The sequence below is a fragment of the Choloepus didactylus genome, chromosome 19 (genome assembly GCF_015220235.1).
Source record: "Choloepus didactylus isolate mChoDid1 chromosome 19, mChoDid1.pri, whole genome shotgun sequence".
In the NCBI taxonomy this organism is placed as follows: domain Eukaryota; kingdom Metazoa; phylum Chordata; class Mammalia; order Pilosa; family Megalonychidae; genus Choloepus; species Choloepus didactylus.
The window spans coordinates 24792528-24811646 of NC_051325.1; the positions used below are offsets into that span (position 1 = coordinate 24792528).

Genomic DNA, 19119 nt, shown 5'->3' on the forward strand with positions numbered 1-19119 from the left:
ATACAGCAACATTTCTGTGAACTTGTTCCTACTATATCCATCAGAAATTAACAGACCATAGTCATTCCTGGGCATCCCCAGAACGTTAAATAGCTTATCTGTTCTTGTTGGATTATTGTTCCCTCTTCCTTAGTTGCTCTCTATTGCTAGTTCCCCTACATTCTGCATTATAAACCATTTGTTTTACATTTTTCAAAGTTCACATTAGTGGTAGCATATAATATTTCTCTTTTTGTGCCTGGCTTATTTCGCTCAGCATTATGTCTTCAAGGTTCATCCATGTTGTCATATGTTTCACGAGATCGTTCCTTCTTACTGCCGCGTAGTATTCCATCGTGTGTATATATCACATTTTATTTATCCACTCATCTGTTGAAGGACATTTGGGTTGCTTCCATCTCTTGGCAATTGTGAATAATGCTGCTATGAACATTGGCGTGCAGATATCTGTTCGTGTCACTGCTTTCCGACCTTCCGGGTATATACCGAGAAGTGCAATCGCTGGATTGAATGGTAGCTCTATATCTAGTTTTCTAAGGAACTGCCAGACTGACTTCCAGAGTGGCTGAACCATTATACAGTCCCACCAACAATGAACAAGAGTTCCAATTTCTCCACATCCCCTCCAGCATTTGTAGTTTCCTGTTTGTTTAATGGCAGCCATTCTAACCGGTGTTAGATGGTATCTCATTGTGGTCTTAATTTGCATCTCTCTAATAGCTAGTGAAGCTGAACATTTTTTCATGTGTTTCTTGGCCATTTGTATTTCCTCTTCAGAGAACTGTCTTTTCATATCTTTTGCCCATTTTATAATTGGGCCATCTGTACTATTGTCATTGAGTTGTAGGATTTCTTTATATATGCAAGATATCAGTCTTTTGTCAGATACATGGTTTCCAAAAATTTTTTCCTATTGAGTTGGCTGCCTCTTTACCTTTTTGAGAAATTCCTTTGAGGTGCAGAAACTTCTAAGCTTGAGGAGTTCCCATTTATCTATTTTCTCTTTTGTTGCTTGTGCTTTGGGTGTAAAGTCTAGGAAGTGGCCGCCTAATACAAGGTCTTGAAGATGTTTTCCTACATTATCTTCTAGGAGTTTTATGGTACTTTCTTTTATATTGAGATCTTTGGTCCATTTTGAGTTAATTTTTGTGTAGGGGGAACATCAATTGATTTTTATACTGAGAGCTGGGGTTTCATTCACTTCTGCCCAAGTCTCTGGCACCACTGTTTCCAGGGTAACAGATGAACTATAAAATGAGAAAAAGTTGGAAGGCTTGGGAGGGAAATGAATCAAAGTGAGTCGTCCAAGGACGGGGTTTCCCATTGTGGGTTTAGAGGTCTCTTCAGACTTTAAATGGGATATTTGTGTGGCACATTTCCCAGAGACAGATGATTTTAGGGTGATAACTGAAAGGGATTTTAAAAGCAGTAATTAGGTAGCTTCTATGACTGTAAATGCTATGTTTACTCTAGCTTGGGTTCCTACACTGAGTACCTGTGTTGGCATATTAGCAGTCTACACTGGTTGAAAGAATCACTTGTCACCTTAGAGTCCACTAACAAGTAGGAATCAGGGACAGCAGCTGGAGACTTTTACCATCTCTGCACTTTAGGTGAGCTGTCCCTGTAAAGCTGGAAGGTGTGGAATGTGTGTTCTGCCAGGTACTAAGCATTTGACGATGTTGATTTAGAGCAGTTTCCAATCTTATAGATTAGATATGTTCTGATTGGCACATAGAGTATGAAATTTCCTCTAAAAATTCAGATTTCTGGCTTTTCCTAATATACAAAATTTGGCAACACTGACTACATTTCCTCAGGGCAGCTACCCCGCTGAAGCTAAGTCGATGAATAGAGGCTGCCTTCCCATTAGACAAGATAAGGTCACCAGTTTGCCACAGTCCCCATCACTCCCTACAGTTTACCCCATGCCATTTCATATCCTTTTGCTCCTTGAAGGCTTTTAGGTTTGTCACCCTTGGATCAGAGGAAAGGATTTGCTATATGTTTTTTGGATAGTTTTATCCTTATATAAATGGAATCAATTTATTGAAAATTTTAAATATAAGTCATATGGCATTTTAGAAAGATGCATTTGGTGATTCCATCCTATATAGGAGTCCAAGGGCTGAATGCTGGGATGCTTCAAAATGAAGAGTTTGGGGAGAAGAATAGGAAGCAATAGAACTAGCAGAGCCAGTTGCTCTAGGATAAACTCAACATATACATGACAGTTGACTGGCTGTTATTTGGGCTAGTGAGGGTGACTGGTTCATGGATCTCTCAGCCTCGGTGGCTTCCCTGGGCTCTTCACGTGGCATCTGAGCAGGATTCCGAGAGAGAGAGGAAGCACCTCCAAGTCTCAGGCTTGTACCTGGCAAATTGTCACTGTGCTGGTATAAAGTTACTTTAAAAGGATAGAGTTTGGGGATGTCTGGTGGAAATATATGCATAGTTAGTCTTCAGCAACTAACTTTTTCAATATTTTTTTCAACGCTAAGAGTATAAAAAATTTCCCCTAGTGTTTCACTTGAATTAAACCAAAAAAGGGGAAAATAATCATGTTGTTGAGCTTGCTGAGATAGGGATTGTCAAAACTCAAAAGGATGCTATCATACTTCATGTGATATTATCATCTGGAAAATATAAAATGCTCAGGATGCAAATATGCCACAGCAGTGAAATAGAACCTGATATGCATTCTATAGACTAGCTGGAAAAATCACAAAATCAATATGATATCACCAGGGTGACTAAGAGTAATGATATCATTGTACCTTACTAAAAAGTAATGAAAAACAAATGAGATAGAAAATTCCAGCATTGCCCCAGGAATATTTATCTGCTGGGGATAGAAGGGTGAGAGAAGTTGTTAGAAAGTGTTTTCCCATTTCTTTCTGGGCCTCAATTTTATTTTAAATACAGTGCACAGCCCACCCATTGACAAGTGTTTTGTTTTCTACATGAGCAAGGTGTGCAATGACAGTAGATGCCATTGTAAAACAGAAAAAAAAAAAAAAAACCCAATAACAATTGGCTCTAAGTTAATTGCTTAATTAGGATGATTAAAATAAAGATAGCTGGATCTGTCTTTTAGGATGGTGTGTGCTTTCTTCTGCTTTGTTTATTGACCAGACTGGATGCAAAATAGGAAACAGATATTACAATGGCCTTTCCCAAATAGTTACACAAAGTCATCCATTCATTCAACAGATATTCACTGATCTACTATTTGCTATCTGGGGCAGCCTATAGGCATTTGGAAACACGTCAGTGAACACAGCAGATAGAAATCCCTCCTAAGGAGGGAGAGACAGACAGTAAGCAATGAACATAATAAGTAAATGTTTAGAATGTCAGAAGGTGATATGTGCTTTAAACAACAGAGTGGGGTAAAGGGGATGAGGAGTGCTGGGGTGGGTGGGGAGAAAGGGTGCAGTTTTAAATAGGGGGGTGAAGGTAGCCCTCATTGGGAAGGTGGCATTTGAAGAAGTGAGGGAATGACCTGTGTAACTACCAATGGGAGAGCATCAAAGACAGAGCATACAAAAAAAAAAAAAAAAAAAAAAAAAAAAAAAAAAAAAAAAAAAGCTCCAAGGTAGAATGCTTGGCTTTTTTGAAGAAGTTCAAGGAGGCCAGTGTAGCTGGAACAAAGTGACTGAAGGGGAGAGAAGGAACTAAGGTCAAGGAGGTGAAAGGTTAGATCATGTCGGGCCTTAGAGGCCAAAGTAAATGCTTGACCCTTACTCTGAGTGAGATGGGGAGCCATTGGAGGGATTTGAGTAGAGGACAGGATCTGACATATATTTTATAGGAGTCGTTTTGGTATCTCTTTTGAGGGGAAAAGCATGAAAGCAGATAGATGTGAATTACATGACAGTAATTCAGATTAAAGATGATAGCAGTCTGATCAAGATTGTAGCAGTGACCCAATTCTCATATATTTTGAAGTTAAGATTTCCTCAGGATTGGGTATGGGTTATGAGAGAAAAAGAGAAGTCAAGGATAACTCCAAGGTTTTTGACTTGAGCAACTAGAAGAATAGACTTGTCAGCTGAGAAAGGGAAGACTGTGGGAGCTGATGTAAGTTTTGGGGGCAAAATCAGTTTAGTTTTCTACCTTGTCAATTTTAAGATACCTATTAGACATCTTAATGGAGATGTTGAGAAGTTTGTGGGACATGTGATTCTGGATCTTAGAAGAAAATCTAGGAAAGAGGTACAAATGTGGGACTCAGCATGTAGGTGGTATTTAGAGCCAACAGACTGGAGGATCCACCAAAGCAGATGAGTTTACATGTGGAAGGAGTTCAAGGACTGAGTCCTGGGGTTCTTCAAAAGTAAGAGTTTGGGGAGAAGAGGAGGAACCAACAGAACCATGAGGGCCAGCTGCTTTGGGATAAACCCAATCACATATCTGGTGGTTGAGTGGCTGTTATTTGGGGTAACAAAGCTGAGTGGCTCACATGGCTCTCATCCTTAGCAGGCTAACTTGGGCTGTTCACATGGCATCTGAGCAGGGTTCCAAAGGAGAATGAGGAAGCACATAGGACTCTTAAGGTTCAGGTTTGGACCTGGCTCACTGTCATTTCAGATGCATTTTCTTAGTCACAGCAAGTCTTATGGCCAGCCCAGATCTGAGGGGTGGAGAAACAGACTCCTCTTCTTGAGGGGAGTTGCTTCCAAATCAAGACTGGAAAGAAGTGGATGTTTGGTGCCATTTTTTTCAGCCTACTCCAACTTGCATATGGTTTGCCTCTTGCAGTGACCCTCAAACTTTTTCATTTGGAAGTAGATTTTCAGTGCTGATACAAACCTTAACCTCCTTCTTGGGCTGCAGAGGTGACTGTTACTCAAATGCTGTCAATTCTCCTCTATGTCTTCCTCAGGGAAAACAGGTTGGTTCACTCATAGGTGCTGACAGAATTTGAGCCATAACTTTTTCTCCTGGAGGTTAATAGTCCCAGTCTGAAATCATGGTGCATAGTAGGTGTTCAATAAGTTGTTTGATTGGCTATAAAAATAAGAAATTCATACTTTTCTTGGTTATGCCTCAGAGCTAGTACAATGAGAACAATAAGATTCTTGGACACTCATTATTTGTCAGGTATTGTGTTCTATGCATTACATACCCTGTCTCATTTAATCCTTCCACTAGGCCTAAGATTTAGGTGCTATTCCATTTTACAGATAGTAAATGGCAGATTTGGGCTGCCTTGTTCTATTAAGATTATTCTCCCTCAGCATAAAAGACAAAAATAAACTAGTTATTTCTTCAAGTTGTAAAGCCTAATTTCACTTACCTCCTTTATTTTAACTTGGGTTTCCCCTCAGAAACAGATCTTGAGGCAAGAATTCAAGAGCATATAGTTTATTTGGAAAGTTCATGGAACTCCAGTAGGTGATAGAGGAAATAAAACAAGGAAGGAAAGGCTATCAAAACTGTGATTTAATATTGAGAAGAAACTTGGAAATGGTATAAATCTCATGCCTCTGAATTACTCCATCTTAAGGGGAGGGAACTGGGATATTTATGTACCAGCTCCCAGCAGCCATTGGTTGAGAGCTGTTCTCCATACTTCCAACATTCCATGACTTTGAAAAAGCCCCCTAAGGCACATGGATATTGCCCATTGGAAGTCAGTTAGTTATAGGGATATGGACGCACATTAAAAGGAGTTGCTATAGCCATACCTGTTATCTCTCTACTAAGTGCCTTCAAAACTTCAGAGATCCTTCAGAAGTTGTATAAAACCCTATTTTTTCTTTTGCTAGTTAATTGCTAGTGTATTGTTTGAGCCATCTATTAGTGTAAACAAGGACACCACATAAGTTGCACTCAAAGTCATTTCTACTCCAAATGAATGAGCCAATATAACTGTAGCTGCAGAATTGGACTCTGAGATAATTAAGCATGCAGCTGTTAAATGCATCTAATATGGATGCAGTTGAAAATGGAATAGAAGCAAGGCTAAATCTGACCTTGTGATAAAATGGAAAGGAGAAAATATTCCCCAGGAGTAAAGCAGTTACCCGTGTAATGCAATTGCATTCTTGTAGGACATTGGTGAACCAGTTAGTAAGTTGTCTCTCCCAAGGCATTAATGGACCTTTTTGTCCCAAATTATGTAGTTCATGCTTGTTGTCCTTTTTAGGTAAAGAAACCATGAAAGTAGGGAAAGTTGGAGAAAAATAATAAAGGGCTGTATCTACTGACATACATAATAAAATGATTTTGAATTTAGGTCTTGCTAGAAACCCTAAACTAAAAATAGTTTTGCATGGAGAAAGAAGCAAGTATAATATGTCTGATGAAGATAGAGAGACAAGCCTTAGTTGTATTTCATATTTGGGGATCCAATAAATGTTAGTGAATCTTAACTGGATGGTAAGACGTATTTGATCAGGAAGGAGTAAGGAATGAATTTTGGGCAGACAGTTGACAGCTGTAGTGGGATTTCAGAAATAACCCAAGGAGGAGGCGGGGCAAGATGGTGGAGTGGTGAGGTGTACGTTTTAGTTACTCCTCCAGGGAAGAAGGTAGAAAGCCAGGAACTGCGTGGACTGGACACTGCAGAGCAAACTGACTTTGGGCATACTTCATACAACACACATGAACACGCGGAACTGCTGAGTTCAGCGAAATCTGTAAGTTTTTGCAGCCAGGGGACCCGCGCCCCTCCCTGCCAGGCTCAGTCCCATGGGAGGAGGGGCCATCAGCACTAGGAACGAGGAGGGAGAACTGCAGTGGCAGCTCTTATCGGAAACTCATTCTACTGATCCAAACTCCAATCGTAGATAGACTGAGACCAGACACTGGAGAATCAGGGAGCAGCCAGCCTGGCAGAGAGGAGATAGGGACAGCAAAAACAGCAAAAAAAAAACCCCAAAAATAAAAGCGGAGGCTTTTTGGAGCTCTGGTGAACATAGAAAGGGGAAAGGCAGAGCTCAGAGTCAGGCTCATATGCAAATCCAGAAGAAAAACCGGTTTCTCTGCCTCCTGGACCTTTCCTTAATGGCCCTAATTGCTTTGTCTCATAGCATTTCAATAACCCATTAGATCTGCAAGGAGGGCCTTTTTTTTTTCTTTCTTTCTTTTTCTCTTTTTCTAAAACAATTACTCTAAGAAGCCCAATACAGAAAGCCTCAAAGACTTGCAATTTGGGTAGGTCAAGATGAGCAGAACTAAGGGAGCTCTGAGGCAAAAGGCAATAAGTCCAGTGGCTGAGAAAATTCACTAAACACCACAACTTCCCAAGAAAAGGGGGGCATCCTCTCTCAGCCATCATCCTGGTGGGCAGGGAACGCTCCTGCCTGTCACCGGCCCCATAGCCCAGCGTTGCCCCAGACAACCCAGTGTGACGGAAGTGCTTCCAATAACACACTCACACACCACAAAATTGGGCGTGCAGCCTTCCCTGCACCCTCAGCTGGTTGTCCCAGAGTTGGGAAGGCAGAGCAGTGTGAATTAACACGCCTCATTCAGCCATACTTTCAGCAGACTGGGAGCCTCCCTACACAGCCCTGCAGCCCAGAACCGCCCTGGGGGGACGGCACTCACCCGTGACATAGCACAATCATCCCTCAACAGAGGTTCTGGGGGTGCACGGCCTGGAAGAGGAACCCACTCGCAAGTCTCAGGGGCCATACACCAATACCAAGGACTTGTGGGTCAGCAGCAGACACAAACTGTGGCAGGACTGTACTGAAGGATTAGACTATTACAGCAGCTTTAAATCTCCAGGAACACCAGGGAGATTTGATTGTTAGAGCCGCCCCCCTTCCCTGACCGCCCGCAAGCTTGGTACACCAACTGGATCCCACAAGACTCACTCCCCACTCAACACAAAGACAAAGTGAGGGAGAACTGGGTTGAGGGGAATAGGTGGCTCGTGGATGCCACCTGCTGGTTAGTTAGAGAAAGTGTATTCCACAAAGCTGTAGATCTGACAAATTAGAGATAAGGATTTCATCAGTCTACAAATCCTAAAAGAACCCTATCAAGTTAAACAAATGCCAAGAGGCCAAAAACAACAGAAAATTTTAAAGCATATGAAAAAACTAGACGATATGGATAACCCAAGCCCAAGCACCCAAATCAAAAGATGAGGGGACACACAGTACCTGTAGCAATTAATCAAAGAACTAAAGATGAATGACTAGACCATGGCACAGGATATAAAGGACATGAAGAAGAACATGGCACAGGATATAAAGGACATCAAGAAGACTCTAGAAGAGCATATAGAAGAAATTGCAAGAGTAAATAAAAAAAGATGATCTTATGGAAATTAAAGAAACTGTTGACCAAATTAAAAAGACTCTGGACACTAATAGTACAAGAATAGAGGAAGCTGAACAATGAATCAGTGACCTGGAAGATGACAGAATGGAAAATGAAAGAACAAAAGAATGGGGAAAAAAATCGAAAAAATCAAAATGGACCTCAGGAATATGATAGATAAAATAAAACGTCCAAATATAAGACTCATTCGTGTTCCAGAAGGGGAAGAGAAGTGTAAAGGTCTAGGAAGAGTATTCAAAGAAATTGTTGGGGAAAACTTCCCAAATCTTCTAAACACCATAAATACACAAATCATAAATGCCCAGCGAATTCCAAATAGAGTAAATCCAAATAAACCCACTCCGAGACATATTCTGATCACACTGCCAAATATGGAAGAGAAGGAGCAAGTTCTGAGAGCAGCAAGAGAAAAGCAATTCACCACATACAAAGGAAACAGCATAAGACTAAGTAGTGACAACTCAGCAGCCACCATGGAGGCAAGAAGGCAGTGGCATGACATATTTAAAATTCTGAGTGAGAAAAATTTCCAACCAAGGATACTTTTTCCAGCAAAGCTCTCCTTGAAATTTGAGGGAGAGCTAAAATTTTTCACAGACAAACAAATGCTGAGAGAATTTGCTAACAAGAGACCTGCCCTACTGGAGATAATAAAGGGAGCCCTACTGACAGAGAAAGAAAGGAGAGAGACATGGAGAATGGTTCAGTACTAGAGAGATTCAATATGGGTACATTAAAGGATATTAATAGAGGGAAAAAATATATATGATAAACATAAACCAAAGGACAAGATGGCTGATTCAAGAAATGCCTTCACGGTTATAACATTGAATGTAAATGGATTAAACTCCCCAATTAAAAGATGTAGATTCGCAGAATGGATAAAAAAAAAATGAACCATCAATTTGTTGCATACAAGAGACTCATCTTAGACACAGGGACACAAAGAAATTGAAAGTGAAAGGATGGGAAAAAATATTTCATGCCAGCTACAGCCAAAAGAAAGCAGGTGTAACAATACTAATCTCAGATAAAATAGACTTTAAATGCAAGGATGTTATGAGAGTCAAAGAAGGCCACTACATACTAATAAAAGGGGCAATTCAACAAGAAGAAATAACAGTCATAAATGTTTATGCACCCAATCAAGGTGCCACAAAATGCATGAGAGAAACACTGGCAAAACTAAAGGAAGCAATGGATGTTTCCACAATAATTGTGGGAGATTTCAACACATCACTCTCTCCTATAGATAGATCAACCCGACAGAAGACCAATAAGAAAATTGAAAACCTAAACAATCTGATAAATGAATTGGATTTAACAGACGTATATAGAACATTACATCCCAAATCACCAGGATACACATTCTTCTCTACTGCTCACAGAATTTTCTCTAGAATAGATCATATGCTGGGACATAAAACAAGCCTTAATAAATTAAAAAAAGATTGAAATTATACAAAGCACATTCTCTGACCACAGTGGAATAAAATTAAAAAGTCAATAACCATCAGAGACTTAGAAAATTCACAAATACCTGGAGGTTAAACAACACACTCCTAAACAATCAGTGGGTTAAAGAAGAAATAGCAAGATAAATTGCTAAATATGTAGAGACGAATGAAAATGAGAATACAGCATACCAAAACGTATGGGATGCAGCAAAAGCAGTAGTGAGGGAGAAATTTATAGCACTAAACACATGTATTAAAAAGGAAGAAAGAGCAAAAATCAAAGAACTAATGGGTCAACTGAAGAAGCTAGAAAATGAACAGCAGACAGAAACTAAAAGAGCCAGAACCCGAAAGCAACAGAATCCAGGAGAGAAGGATCAGCAGATGCCGGCCATTTGCCTTTCCATGTGACAAAGGAATCCCGGTTTTCATCGGCCTTTTCTCAGAGAAGTGTCAACATTGCTATAACCATTTTAAAATGAGGAAAGAGACAAAGAGAGGATTATCTCCTTGGAGGCTTCTTCGGACTTGGTTCTAAACATTATATGGATGTTTGTATAGAAACTCCCCAAAGTTGCCAGATTAACTTGACTACCCAGAGCAAGGGGATAAAGAATTGATTGCATTTTTGGGAAATCAGAACCCTGGAAGAAATCTGCTAGCCTCATCTTGAGAAACAGACCAAGCTTTTGTGTGAAAGCTTAGGACAGACAGATCTTTCTAACCTACAGCATTATGCCCACTGCCGCCAATATGTCTCCTTTCATGATCTTTTTTTTGGATTCATTGGATAAACACAGGAGACTGGGAGAAGAGGCAGAATATCATCAAAAGAATGGGTTGTCTTTTCTCTTTGATTATGAAGAGACCAACGGATGGTCTTTCTTGCTGATCTAACTGGAAACCAGTGTGAATCGGAGCCTGCATCATGCAACCCACAGAGGACAGACACCTTGACACAGGACAGGGTGGAAAGCAACAGAAAGTGGGCTTGGTGGAGCAAATACAGAATAACTAGTTCACTGTGCAAAAGAGATTTTTAATAGGCAAGGAATGAGAAATGTTTCCTATGTGGAGAGAATATTATAGGCAAAAGTTCAAAGTTCCTTTTCCTTTCCTTGTGTGCGATATATTGAGGGTCAATAGAACAGACTTTTATAGAGTCACTGGAAAACCATTTAAAAATTTTGGGGGGTGGAATATTGATTCCTGGTTTATATTTTATATTTGAGGATGAATATTTTATATTTGAGTGTGAATATATATATATTTGCATGAAGAGAGTTGGAATAAAAGAATCCTCATTATAAAGATTGTAGGGTACAGAAAAAATAGTTATGGTAAATAATATATTGAAATATTAAAAAAAAAAAAGAAAAAAAAAAAGAAAACGAACAGCAAACCAATCCTAAACCAAGTAGAAGAAAAGAAATAACAAGGTTTAAAGCAGAAGTAAATGACAGAGAGAACAAAAAAAATAGAGAAGATAAATAACACCAAAAGTTGGTTCTTTGAAAAGATCAACAAGATTGACAAGCCCCTAGCTAGACTGACAAAATCAAAAAGAGAGAGGACCCATATAAACAAAATAATGAATGAGAAAGGTGACATTACTGTGGATCCCGAAGAAATTTAAAAAATCGTAAGAGGATACTTTGAACAACTGTATGCCAACAAACTGGATAATGTAGAGGAAATGGACAATTTCCTGGAAACATATGAACAACCTAGACTGACCAGAGAAGAAACAGAAGACCTCAACCAACCAATCACAATCAAAGAGATCCAATCAGTCATCAAAAAGCTTCCCACAAATAAACGCCCAGGGCCAGATGTCTTCACAGGGGAATTCTACCAAACTTTCCAAAAAGAAGTGACACCAATCTTACTTAAACTCTTTCAAAACATTGAAGAAAATGGAACACTACCTAACTCATTTTATGAAGCTAATATCAATCTAATACCAAAACCAGGCAAAGATGCTACAAAAAAGGAAAACTACCGGCCAATCTCCCTAATGAATATAGATGCAAAAATCCTCAACAAAATACTTGCAAATCGAATCCAAAGACACATTAAAAAACATCATACACCATGACCAAGTGGGGTTCATTCCAGGCATGCAAGGATGGTTCAACATAAGAAAATCAATCAATGTATTACCACACATTAACAAATCAAAATGGAAAAATCAAATGATCATTTCAATAGATGCTCAAAAAGCATTCAACAAAATCCAACATCCCTTTTTGATAAAAACATTTCAAAAGGTAGGAATTGAAGGAAACTTCCTCAATATGATAAAGGGCATATATGAAAAACCCACAGCCAGCATAGTACTCAATGGTGAGAGACTGAAAGCCTTCCCTCTTAGATCAGGAACAAGACAAGGATGCCCGCTATCACCACTGTTATTCAACATTGTGCTGGAAGTGCTAGCCAGGGCAATCTGGCAAGAAAAAGAAACAAAAGGCATCCTAATTGGAAAGGAAGAAGTATAACTGTTCTTGTTTGCAGATGATGTGATCTTATATCTGGAAAACCCTGAGGAATTGATGATACAGCTATTAGAGCTAATAAATAAATTTAGCAAAGTAGCAGGATACAAGATTAATGCACATAAGTCAGTAATGTTTCTATATGCTAGAAATGAACAAACTGAAGAGACACTCAAGAAAAAGATACCATTTTCAATAGCAACTAAAAAAATCAAGTACCTAGGAATAAACTTAAGCAAAGATTTAAAAGACCTATACAAAGAAACTACATAACTCTATTAAAAGAAATAGAAGGGGACCTTAAAAGATGGAAAATATTCCTGTTCATGGATAGGAAGGCTAAATGTCATTAAGGTGTCAATTCTACCCAAACTCATCTATAGATTCAATGCAATCCCAATCAGAATTCCAACAACCTACTTTGCAGACTTGGAAAAGCTAGTTATCAAATTTATTTGGAAAAGGAAGATGCCTTGAATTGCTAAATACACTCTAAAAAAGAAAAACAAAGTGGGAGGACTTACACTCCCTGACTTTGAAGCTTATTGTAAAGCCACAGTTGTCAAAACAGCATGGTACTGGCACAAAGATAGAGATATTGATCAATAGAATCAAATTGAGAATTCGGAGGTAGACCCCCAGATCTATGGCCGACTGATCTTTGATAGTGCCCGCAAGTCACTGAACTGGGTTATAATGGTCTTTTCAAAAAATGGGGCTGGGAGAGTTGGATATTCATAACCAAAAGAATGAAAGAGGACCTGTACCTCACATCCTACACAAAAATTAACTCAAAATGGATCAAAGATCTCAATATAAAAGGAAGTACCATAAAACTCCTAAAGATAATGTAGGGAAACATATTCAAGACCTTGTATTAGGCGGCCACTTCCGAGACTTTATACCCAAAGCACAAGCAACAAAAGAAAAAATAGATAAATGGGAACTCCTCAAGCTTAGAAGTTTCTGTACCTCAAAGGAATTTGTCAAAAAGGTAAAGAGGCAGCTGACTCAATGGGAAAAAATTGTTTGGAAACCATGTATCTGACAAAAGACTGATATCTTGCATATATTAGGAAATCCTACAACTCAATGACGATAGTACAGACAGCCCAATTATAAAATGGGCAAAAGATATGAAAAGAGAGTTCTCTGAAGAGGAAATACAAATGGCCAAGAAACAAATGAAAAAATGTGCAGCTTCACTAGCTATTAGAGAGATGCAAATTAAGACCACAATGAGATGCTGTCTGACACCAATTAGAATGGCTGCCATTAAACAAACAGGAAACTACAAATGCTGGAGGGGATGTGGAGAAATTGGAACTCTTATTCATTGTTGATGGGACTGTATAATGGTTCAGCCACTCTGGAAGTCAGTCTGGCACTTCCTTAGAAAATTAGATATAGAGTTATCCTTTGACCAGCGATTGTACTTCTCAATATATATCCAGAAAATCTGAAAGCAGTGACATGAACAGATATCTGCACACCAATGTCCATAGCAGCATTATTCACAATTGCCAAGAAATGGAAACAACCCAAATGTCCTTCAAGAGATGAGTGGATAAATAAAATGTGGTATATACACACAATGGAATACTACGCGGCAGTAAGAAGGAATGATGTCGTGAAACATGTGACAACATGGATGAACCTTGAAGACATAATGCTGAGCGAAATAAGCCAGGCACAAAAAGAGAAATATTATATGCTACCACTAATGTGAACTTTGAAAAATGTAAAACAAATGGTTTATAATGCAGAATGTGGGGGAACTAGTGATAGAGAGCAATTAAGGAAGGGGAAAGATAATCCAATAAGAACAGATAAGCTATTGTGGGTACATTTAACATTCTGGGAATGCCCAGGAATGACTATGGTCTGTTAATTTCTGATGGGTATAGTAGGAACAAGTTCACAGAAATGTGCTATGTTAGGTTATTTTCTTGGGGTAGAGTAGGAACATGTTGGAAGTAAAGTAGTTATCTTAGGTTAGTTGTCTTTTTCTTACTCCCTTGTTATGGTCTGTTTGAAATGTTTTTTTATTGTATGTTTTTTTAAATTTTTAAAATTTTTTTTTAATTTTTTACACAGTTGATTTAGAAAAAAAAAGGAAAAAAATATGCAGAGCACCCTTGAGGAGCTGGTGGAGAATGCAGGGGTATTGGCCTGCCCCACCACGATGGCTGCTAATGTGCTCACAGTCATAGGGGACTGGTGGTTTGATGGGTTGAGCCCTCTACCACAGGACTTGCCCTTGGGAAGACTGTTGCTGCAAAGGAGAAGCGAGGCCTCCCTATAATTGTGCCTAAGAGCCTCCTCCCAAATGCCTCTTTGTTGCTCAGATGTGGCCCTCTCTCTGTACCTAAGCCAACTTGAAAGGTGAAATCACTGCCCTCCCCCCTACATGGGATCAGACACCCAGGGGAGTGAATGTCCCTGGCAACGTGGAACATGACTCCCGGGGAGGAATGTAGACCCGGCATCGTGGGATGGAGAACATCTTCTTGACCAAAAGGGGGAAATGAAAGGAAATGAAATAAGCTTCAGTGGCAGAGAGATTCCAAAAGGAGCCGAGAGGTCACCCTGGTGGGCACTGTTACGCACAATTTAGACAACCCTTTTTAGGTTCTAATGAATTGGGATAGCTGGCGGTAGATACCTGAAACTATCAAACTACAACCCAGAACCCATGAATCTTGAAGACGATTGTATAAAAATGTAGCTTATGAGGGGTGACAATGGGATTGGGAAAGCCATAAGGACCATACTCCCCTTTGTCTAGTTTATGGATGGATGAGTAGAAAAATGGGGGAAGGAAACAAACAAACAAACAAAGGCACCCACTGTTCTTTTTTACTTTAATTGCTCTTTTTTACTTTAATTATTATTCTTGTTATTTTTGTGTGTGTGGTGATGAAGGTGTCAGAGGTTGATTTTGGTGATGAATGTACAACTATGTAATTGTTCTGTGAGCAATCAATGTATGAATTGTTTTGTATGACTGCATGGTATGTGAATATATCTCAATAAAATGAATATGAAAAAAAAAAAAAATAACCCAGATGCTCTCCTTGAGAATATATCAAATGAGGTGGTTGAGTATAGTAGAGAGAGTATTTTAAAATTGGCCAATTGCTTCAAATAATTGTGGAGCAATAAAGGGACTCCAAAATTGGTGAGATCATTTCAGTGATGGCCAGTAGATTGCCAAAGATTCAGGCTTAGCAGACCCAACATTGTTGTGTTATTAAAATAATAGCTTTTGACCCTTGTTTTTTTTTAAATGCAATTTTATTGAGATATATTCACATGACATACAATCCTTCAATGTGTACAATCAGTTGTTCACTGTATTGTCATGTACTTGTGCATTCATTACCACAATCTTTGAAAATTTTCCTTACTCCAAAAAATAAAGTTAAAATAAAAAAGAACATCCAAAACATCCCATTCCCCTCCTCCCCCCTCATTGTTAATTTACTTTTTTTAATTACAGTTGTATTTAGATATATTCACACCCCCTACAGTCATCCACAGTATACAATTAGTTATTCACAGCAACATCATACACTTGTGTGTTCATCACCAGAATCAATTTTTGAATGTTTTCCTTACTCCAAAATAAAAACAGAAGCAAAAAAGAACACCCAAAACTTTCCATCCCTCCATTTCACCCTATTTGTCCTCATTTTTCCAGTCATCTGTCCATACACTGGATAAAGGGAGTGCGAGCCACAAGGTTTTCACAATCACACAGTCACACTATGCAAGCTACATAGTTATACAGTCGTCTTCAGGAATCAAGGTCACTGGGGTGCAGTTTGACAGCTTCAGGTATTTCCCTCTAGCCATTCCAACATACCAAAAACAAAAAAGTGATATGTATATAGCACGTAAGAATATCCTCTAGAGTGACCTCTCAACTCCATTTGAAATCTCTCAGCCACTGGAACTTGTTTTGTTTCATCTCTCTTCCCCCTTTTGGTCAAGAAGATTTTCTCAGTCCCACAGTGCTGGATCCAAGCTCATCCCCAGGAGTCATTTCCTGTTTTGCCAGGGAGATTTACACCCCTGGGAGTCATATCCCACATAGAGGGGAGGGCAGTGAGTTTATCTGCAGAGTTGGCTTAGAGAGAGAGGCCACATCTGAGCAACAAAAGAGGGTCTTTGGGGGTGACACCTAAGCACAATTTTAAGTAGGCTTAGCCTCTCCTTTGGAGCCACAAGCCTCACAAGGGAAAGCCCCTAGATCAAGAGCATGGCCCACCAAATTGGCAGTCATCAGTGTTTTTGAGAAAATCAGCAATAACCCAGGTGGGGAAGTCCAAAATTTCCGCATTTCTCCCCAGTTCCTTGGAGTGCCCCACAAATACATTTATACTCTCTGCCCATATCACTCTGGGATGTACTGGGATTTCACCCCAGATTAACCCTTGCTTTTGAGATATGGGTGGTTTTACAAAACTCATCTTCCTTGATATAGCTGGGAAGCCTGTAGTATTTTTAACACCTAGAAGAAAACCGTGGATGCTGGAGTTTCCCAGCTGGAATGTCATAACATGTAGAGAGTCAATTCATAATTTCTGGTCTTCCTGAAGGAATAAAGAGAAGAAATTGGGGATGGCTATCAGGGCCAGAGGAAGAGTGGCCTTAGTGGCTTTGGATCAATACTGAGCCCTTATTTACCACCTTTGGTTGCTCTAATTGTTAAACCTGAGTATTACGGTTCTGCCCTTGCCTAGTCAGACCTTTGGAACTTGCCGTTCAATTCCTTTATAATCGGGCCTGTGATGCACAATTTCAGAGGATACCATCCATGCCATTCACATGCAGGTAGAGTCTCCTGAAGTGGTACAGTGCACAGCCTGAATGCCTTCTGCAGTGCTTCCACTTATATTGTCATTACTTTGGTCCAAACTGGAATGGACCATCTTGCCTTGTAATTGTGTGATTTCTCTTCTCTTTTCCCCTCTCCCTCCCCCTGGACTGTAATATGCTTGAGAGAAGAGGCATCTCACATAGCACCCTGCACTTAGAGTTGGTCAGTAAATGTTTACTAAATAAATGTTTGCTAAATCATAAAGCTGTGACTTCTTGAGACTTGAGTATGTGTTAAGGTCTGCGTAAGATATTTTACCAGCTTATCTCTCCTTAATCCAAACAGCAGTCCAGTGGGGTACATGTTGCCTTCATTTATCCTAAGAGGACACTGAGGTGTTGAGTAGCAGCTGAATGAATGGAGGCGGTGAGTGAAGACAATTCTTCCAAGAATATTGACGTGAAGGACTGAAGAGAGTTAAGAATAGAAAGTTGTAGCTGGAATAGGATATGGGGTTGAGGGAGAGCTTTTATATAAATATTCATGTTTGAATGTTGATGGGAAGGATGCAGATGGGATAGGAGATGGAAGACATAATTGAGAGAACTGGTCATTGATAGTATTAATTGTTGAGAAGGTGCCCAGAGAAGGATCCAGAGGTCACCTGGAGGGAGCATCTCAAATGGGGAGGACTGACAGTTCTACTGGAACAGAAGGAAAGGTGAGGATGGGGTAGATTCTGGGAAGCATGGTGGTGGGAAGTTGAACCACTTCCTGTCTGAAGGCTTCTCTTTTTATCTTTGAAGAAGGAGGCAAAGTCATCTGTTGAATTTGAGAAGGAAGATGGTGGTGGTGGTGGTGGTGGCAGTGGTGATGGCAGAGTTTTAAGGAAAGTGAAGAAAGTATGAAATGGTTTCTGCAGAAATTCAGAGAAACTGAGTCAATTTCCATTGATTTACCATTTCCATGTATTTCCATCAGTTGTATTAATGAAACCATGATTTCAAATTAAAATTCTAAGTGCGTATTTTCTTTGTACCACTCTCAGAAAAAAATAAGTGTTGGCCCAGTTTGGCATACTGCATATAGGGAAAATTTGAATTTTATTAAATGCATTTAAAGAAAATAAACTCTGCTTCACCTTATTCTTATGTGTTGGTTCATTTTCATGATAATTGGTATTATTGGGAGGAAATACTGAGTGTGTTCTCTGTAGACTAAAATCTGTATTTGCTGCTGGAAGCTATGGGAAAGAATAAGTGCCTTCAACAGGATTTCCTTTCTTTTGCTTGAAAGAGACAGAAACCGAATTTACAGTGAATCAAGCAAACTAAGAATTTATTGATCTGGATTGCTAAAAAGTCCAGGGATCCAGCTGGATCTTGGGGTTCAAAAATATTACCGTGGTGCCATCTCTCCCCGTCTTTCAGGTCTCCATGTTTCTGCATGGGCTTCATTTTCAGGCAGACACTCCCTTTACTCTGACGTGATGGCTCCCTGCAGCTCTAGGTTTAGATGTTACTAACTTCAAAATCCAGCAGAAAATGCCCTCGAGCTCATTAGTTCCAACAAAAGTCTCAGGATTGAATTTCTGTGTCTCCAGTATGACTTTTGTGGATCAAGTGCCAGTACCCATTTCTAGTCTAGTTAATGTAACCTGGGGAGTGTGGCTTTGTTTGTCCCAGGTTGGGTCCAAACCCACCACTTGACTCATCAGAATGGAGTTACCTTCTCCCAATCCACCTGGACTGAGAGTTGGAGTAGAGCAGATCCACAAGGATTATCAGAATACTTTATCAGAAGCAGGAGCAAGAATATGGGCAGGCAAAAAATAAAAATTCATTAAAGTGCATAAAGGTAAAATTGACCAATGTGATTATAATCTCAACAAAGTTTTCTATCCCAGTGAAATTTTTCTATTCCCATAGTTTGGACAGCCATAATTTTATTGGACTGATTGTATGTGAAATCTCTGTCTTTCCAGGAAATGACTATCAGTTTCCAGAGACATTATATGTGGATTCTTTTTCCACAT

The 19119-nt window shown here is 39.5% G+C and overlaps 1 protein-coding gene across 3 annotated transcripts in view; it reads left to right on the forward strand.

Annotated features, from left to right (window-relative positions):
- PAK5 (p21 (RAC1) activated kinase 5) overlaps positions 1-19119 on the forward strand; it is a 328406-nt gene that overhangs the window by 15238 nt on the left and 294049 nt on the right. The gene's annotated exons all lie outside the window — the stretch shown is intronic.